Below are 7,261 nucleotides of genomic sequence, written 5' to 3' on the forward strand. Positions count from 1 at the left end.
AATTAAAGTTTGAAATTAATTTTAAAAAGATTAACTTAAAATGTTAAATACTATATATCTATCCCTAATGAGCAACCTGGAGGTGACGGCGGCAAGGAAAAACTCCCTGAGAAGATAAGAGGAAGAAACATTGAGAGGAACCAGGCTCAGAAGGGAATCCATCCTTATTTGGGTTACACTCTCCAGTAGATAGTATAAATGTAAATAATGTCATTTCTACAACAGTTTATAATAGTGCAACCAAGAGCTCCTGAGGAACTAATGGGTCATCTTAAACTCTTAAGTTCAGTGCATACCTGATTGCTGATAAAGACCAGACCATACAGCTGACTGACACAACACTGGTTCAAAAGAAGGCATGAGAGTATCCGGGCAGGTTCATTCACAGCAATCCCATGAGAAACTGGCTGACCATGCAGATCAATCCCTGGCAAGGTGGCAAGAATCCATCAGGATTGACGAAGTCTCTCCGTAAGAAGAGACGATTGGGCTAGGAACTCAGAACACTCAGAGCTCTGGAGTGGCATATATAGCTCGACAGAGAAAGAGAATAATTGTTAGGTATGACTGTGATCAGGTTATGGTCAATGTAAATTATGTGCAACGTGCAGACATGGACTCTAGCAAGACTAGCTATAACAGAATAATTAAAAGGCTAGAGCCAGAAGGCGTGACAGACATGAGGGCTACCTCTGGATGTAAAGCATCTCACCACTCCACAGTCTGCAAACCTTTGCGAGGGTGGCGATGCTTCCTGTAGCATGAGGAATTTGAAATGATAAAGAAAAGAGGAGACGTGCTTTTGTTTATGTTTTGTGTCACATGTCTGCCCCGCCCTCGTCTCGTCCTGCTTGCTTCTGCACACCTGTTCCTTATGTGTCTGATTGTCTTGTCTATTTAGTTGAGCCGTGTTGCCTTGAGCAGCGCGAAATCCTCTGTTGTCTTTTGTCGTCCTGTCGCTAGTCGGTGTCCCTGTTTCGTGGTTTTTCTTTTAAAGTTAATAAACCCTTTTTTAAATCCCTGTTTTCTTTTAGCTATCCTGCATTTGGGTCTGTTTTATCCCCGCGTTCCTGACACTTACTGTACCGCTCTCTTTCTCCGCTGTGTTTCTCAGGCAGAGAGTGAGCGCCACTTGCTCTGCCACCACTATTTACATATATGTAAATACATATTTATTTGTACATGTTTATTATTAAACTTTATAATTCTTAGACTTTTGGACCTTACTGTATTCAGCATTACATTATACATTTAAGTTAGTTATTTATAAAGTTTAAGTGTTGCAAGATTTCATTAAAGGACATATGTATTAAAGATGAATCGCAATAATTTTTTCAAATTATTAGTTTTGTTAAAGGCATCAATTGAACAATTTGTAAATATAATTTTTTATAACACAGTAATATTTATTGGAGCAATAATTTGCATATTTCCTCTATAATTTCTAACAACATTTTGATTAGTTACAAATTTCATAATGCATATTTTCAAGGTTTATTTTTAATTTTCAATGCCATTCAGTGTGAGTGAAATAAATTAAAATCCAAATTTTAAAATAGCAAACAAAAACATTTCACATTTATATATCTATGGTAATAATTGCTCTTTGTAATCACTTCAAATCTCCATTTTGAGCAGATAAAAAAACAAGACTACCGTTGACCCTGTTTTTCAGGGTCCTCATCCGCCCAGACCTTTCAGCAGCATTTGACAGTCAACCACAAGAGTTCTGCTTCATGCAGCTTTAGTTCTGTAAATTTAGCAATTTTGCTAAATTTAGCAATTTTTTTCTTTGTGTGATATACTGAAAAATTGTTATCAAATGAGTTTACATTTAAATGCATTACAGAAATGTTACATTTATTTTTATAATACTCATTAGTATTCATTAAATAGTGTTTAATTTACAATTCGTAAGCTACATAAAACAAGTGTTTAATTTAGCACATTTATTGAATTAATTATCATTATTTGACGTACCTGCGTGATGACGTCATCGCGCGTGCCACTAGATGACGCGCCACGATGCACTTCATTCTGAATACACCGTCACGGAATCCAGCGTTCTCTGTCATTATTGCATTAATTTATCTTTTTGGTACTTCTACACAGGTACAGTAGTTGCAAATGTAGACACTTATTTAAAAACGAGCACCAATTAATGCGATACTGTCGAGGTAAGTGTGTTGAAAACTGTTTGAAAACTTGTTAGAATTACTCTATTGATAGTGTGTCATGAGCTAGCAGGCCTGAGCACATGTGTAGTATGGGTACCTCGCAGTCAACGGGAGAGATGCTATTTAGAATACTTATGTATTTGTATATTTATACTTAAATATTGATGTTATTGAAAGTATAATTATATTCTTATATTGTTTCAGATGATTTGGTTTTTTTTTTTCAATTTAAGAGGAAGTATTAATATTGTGCATATTTAATAGTTATATGTATGTTTCAGAATATTCCATTCTTGCAAAGAGCACATAAAGTTAAGAAAGTGTTGTCAGTTCTGTTTGTATTTCTAGTTACTACAGTGGAGAAGCAGTGATGCACACATGTATTGATGCTGTCAGATAATGAGTTTTTGTTATGTCTACATTCATGTTCATTCTGAATACACCGTCACCGAAGCCATCACTGCAGCGTTCTCTGTGTCATTATTTCATTAATTAATCCTTTTGGTACTTTTACACAGGTACTACATTTGCAACTAAAGAAAAGCACTTGGTCACCGGATACAGATTTCTCATCTCAACTCACTCCTTTACTCTTCTTCTTTTCTTCCTTCTTATGCGCAACATCAGAACAACCTACAGTATAATGTCATCTAGTGGACACAACATATCTCCCCCCCCCCCTTTGTATTGTATATAAAGAAATGTCAACAGCAGAAGTAATAACATACAGTTGTGCTCAAAAATTGGCATACCTAGGGAGAATTTGCAATATGTGTACCATTTTATAAAGAAAACATGAGTGAGAAGGCAAAACAAATTTATTTTTATTTCTTATAGGACTCAAGTTAATACGTAAGGCATAACAGAATGGCACTATCATCAAACAAAACATAAAAAAGAAAATAAGTAAAAAATCGCTGTTCAACAGCTTGCATACCTTTAGTACTAAATATGATGCTGTGTATTTCCCCCTTCAGCATCAATGATGGCATGCAGTCTTTTGTAATAATTGTGCATTAATCTTTAATTCTCTCAGTTGGTATAGCTGCCCATTATTCTTGGCAAAATGTGTCCAGTTCCTGTAATTCTTTTGGTCTGCCTTGCACAAACTGCACAATTGAGATTTCCCTAAAGTGGCTCAATGATATTAATGTCAGGAGACAGTAATGGGCTCCAAAACCTTCACCTTTTTCTGCTGTAGCTTTGGATTATTGTCATTTTGGAACATCTGAGAGCTTTCCTTGTGCAGCTTTCTTGCTGTAGAATGCAGTCTGTCTAGTATTTTCTGATAACATGCTATATTTATCTTGCCATTGAGTTTTGCTAATTTCCTGTGCCAATGGAGCTCACTCAGCCCCAAACATAAGAGATCCACTAGCATTTTTTTTTACAGTGGGGATGACTTTTCATCATAGACCTTGTTTACTCCTCTCCAAATATAGTGTTTATGGTTGTGACTATAAAGTTAAATTTTGGTCTTATCACTCCAAATGTCTAGGTTCTTTCTGGTGTACTAAAGGCAAGCCTTTTTGTGACATAGGCACAGAAATAGCTTTTCCATGCAGATAAACACCCCTTTTTTCAGAGCAGCCTGTATTAAGTTGTTTGTGGGTTTTCTTTGAATCCTGAACAACAAGATCGTGGCTTAGTATCAACAGAACCGCTTATTTTCCACCTCTTTATCAGAGTTTGAACAGTACTGACTGGCATTTTTAAGTGTTAAGATATCTTTTTATGTCCTTTTCATGCTTTATAAAGTTCAGCTACCTTATTACGCAGGTCCATTGGCAGTTTTTTGTCTTCCCCGTAGTGCAGTATCCTTCAAAGTTGGGGCATCACCTCATGAGCTGAGAAACTCATTGACTATTTATACACAGACACTAATAACAATTATAAACAAAAATGAGTCGCAGGTGTGGAAACATCCCTTTAATAGCCATTTAAACCTCTGAGTGTCAACCCGTGTGTTTATAATGTGGCAAAACATTCAAGGATATGTAAACTTTTAATCAGGGTTGTTAAGGTGACTTCAGTTATCATTAGGTTTTAAAAAGGAGTCAAACAACTATGTGATAATGACTTCAAGTTAGCACTATCCTTAAATAAGAAATAATTATTTAGCATTATCAGTCATATTTTCCAAATATATGGCAATGTTTAAAAATTTCTTTCAGGGTATGCAAGCTTTTGAGTACAAAAATTAAAATTAAATTGTTTTGTCTTTACCATTTACTGAGGCAATCCCATTTACATTAACATTTACAGCATTTGGAGATGCCCTTATTCAGAGCGACATACATAAGTGCTTAAATCTCAAACATTGAATACATTAATGCTGGTTCCCTAGGTTACATACTTAAGATACCATGAGTTTAAAACATTGTTCAAAGTTACAATGGAAACATTTATTTATATATATATATATATATATATATATATATATATATATATATATATATATATATATATAATATGAATGACTGCAGAAGATAGAGAAGGAAGTGCTAGCTGAAGTGTTTCCTGAATAAGTAGGTCTTTAACCGCCGTTTGAAAATAGCCAGTGACTCAGCTGTCCAGACCCCTAGGGGAAGTTCATTCTACCACCTTTTTCCTCTTTGGGCATTCATTTTGATGTGTAAGAGATTTCTCAAATGAATCCCCCTTCATTTTCCCAGCACACTCGGAGAAACTGACTGCATTACATTGCCTCCCATCATAAATTAAGAAGGTAAGTACTTGCTCCTAATTGTTTGTGCACTGTGAGAGGTTGTGAGAATTTTGAGTCTATTTATTTTAAAAGTAATGGTTTTCTCACCCTCACCTCATGTCCTGGTCGAAAAGAAGGAATTTTTGCACTTCAATTGGCAGCCTGGTAAGCCTTAATTCTCTCTTGCTTGGCTTTAACATACTCCCTAATGGCAGAATCTTGTGAGATCTGTGCAGGAAGGATGTGCAATTTTGTGTGCACTTGTTGCAATCTCATAATTTCGAAAAGATTTTGTTAGTAGTTGCATGTGGTGTTGCTCTGTAGACATGTACTGTAGAAATGCAGTTAATTCCTATTTCTATGGCTTGTGCAGCTGCACAGCCGTTTGTATGCAGTTCTTGAGGATTCTGTTGAAACGCTCGACATCTCATTGTACATTGAAGAGCAAAATTGCCTGCCCTTGTCAATGACAATGTATTCAGGGTTGCCTTCATGAGCAAACACTGTGGATAGAAATGTCAATAATGTATCAGTGATGACAGATGAGGTGAAAGCCACCTCAAGACCATTTACTGTAGTAGTCAAGAAGTGTAATGGCATAATGACCATGTATCATGCCTATGTGTCATGCACAGAAGTCTCGAGCAGTTCCATGAGATCAACATTGTCATTGACGCAGTGTCAGTACGGTGTCAATAATGTCACTGATCTTAGCTACACTTTAGGCTTTAGGATTTGATGAAGCAGTGGGCCATTCTGAATGTCTCACTGTTAAAATGAACTGTTAAACTCATCCATCCATCCATCCATTTTCTACCACTTATCCGGGACTGGGTCGTGGGGGCAGCAGTCTAAGCAGGGATGCCCAGACTTCCTTCTCCCCAGACACTTCCTCCAGCTCTTCCAGGGGAATACCGAGGCGTTCCCAGGCCAGCCAAGAGACATAGTCCCTCCAGCGTGTCCTAGGTTTTCCCCGGGGCCTCCTCCTGGTTGGACATGCTCAGAACAACTCCCCAGGAAGGCGTCCAGGAGGCAGCCAGAACAGATGCCGAGCCACCTCAGCTGACTCCTCTCAATGTGGAGGAGAAGCGGCTCTACTCTGAGCTCCTCCCGAGTGACCGAGCTCCTCACCCTATCTCTAAGGGAGCGCCCAGCCACCCTGCAGAGGAAACTCATTTCGGCTGCCTGAATCCGGGATCTTGTCCTTTCGGTCATGACCCAAAGCTCATGACCATAGGTGAGGGTAGGAACGTAGATCGACCGGTAAATAGAGAGCTTCGCCTTGCGGCTCAGCTCTTTCTTCACCACAACAGACCGGTATATCGACTGCATCACTGCAGAAGATACACCGATCCGCCTGTCGATCTCCCGCTCCATCCTTCCCTCACTCGTGAACAAGACCCCAAGATACTTAAACTCCTCCACTTGAGGCAGGAGCTCTCCACCAACCTGAAGGGGACAAGCCACCCTTTTCCGGTTGAGAACCATGGCCTCGGATTTGGAGATGCTGATTCTCATCCTCGCCACTTCACACTCGGCTGCAAACAGTCCCAGTGCACGCTGGAGGTCCTGATTTGAGGAAGCCAACAGGACAACATCATCTGCAAAAAGCAGAGACGAAATCCCATGGTCCCCAAACCGAACTCCTTCCAGCCCCCGACTGCGCCTAGAAATCCTGTCCATAAAAATAATGAACAGGACTGGTGACAAAGGGCAGCCCTGCCGGAGTCCAACATGCACTGGGAACAAGTCTGACTTACTGCCAGCAACGCGAACCAAACTCCTGCTCCGGTCATATAGGGACCAGACAGCCCTTAGCAGAGGGCCCCGGACCCCATACTCCCAGAGCACCCCACCCCAAAGGTCACCACGAGTGACACAGTCGAATTCTCCAGATCCACAAAGCACATGTGGACTGGTTGGGCAAACTCCCATGAACCCTCCAGCAGCCTGGCGAGGGTATAGAGATGGTCCAGTGTTCCACGACCGGGACAAAACCCGCATTGTTCCTCCTGCATCCGAGGTTCGACTATCGGTCGAATTCTCCTCTCCAATACCCTGGCATAGACTTTACCGGGGAGGCTGAGGAGTGTGATCCCCCTGTAGTTGGAACACACCCTCCGGTCCCCCTTATTAAACGGAGGGACTACCACCCCAGTCTGTCAGTCCAGAGGCACTGTCCCCAACCACCATGCGATGTTGCAGAGGCGTGTCAACCAAGACAGCCCCACAACATCCAGAGACTTGAGGTACTCCGGGTGGATCTCATCCACCCCCGGTGCCTTGCCATTGAGGAGCTTCTCAACTTCCTCAGTGACCTCAGCTTGGGGATTGACGAGTCCACAACTGAGTCCTCGGCCTCTGCTTCCTTAGTGGA

Source organism: Tachysurus fulvidraco, chromosome 1, assembly GCF_022655615.1.
Source record: "Tachysurus fulvidraco isolate hzauxx_2018 chromosome 1, HZAU_PFXX_2.0, whole genome shotgun sequence".
NCBI classification, from domain to species: Eukaryota; Metazoa; Chordata; class Actinopteri; order Siluriformes; family Bagridae; genus Tachysurus; species Tachysurus fulvidraco.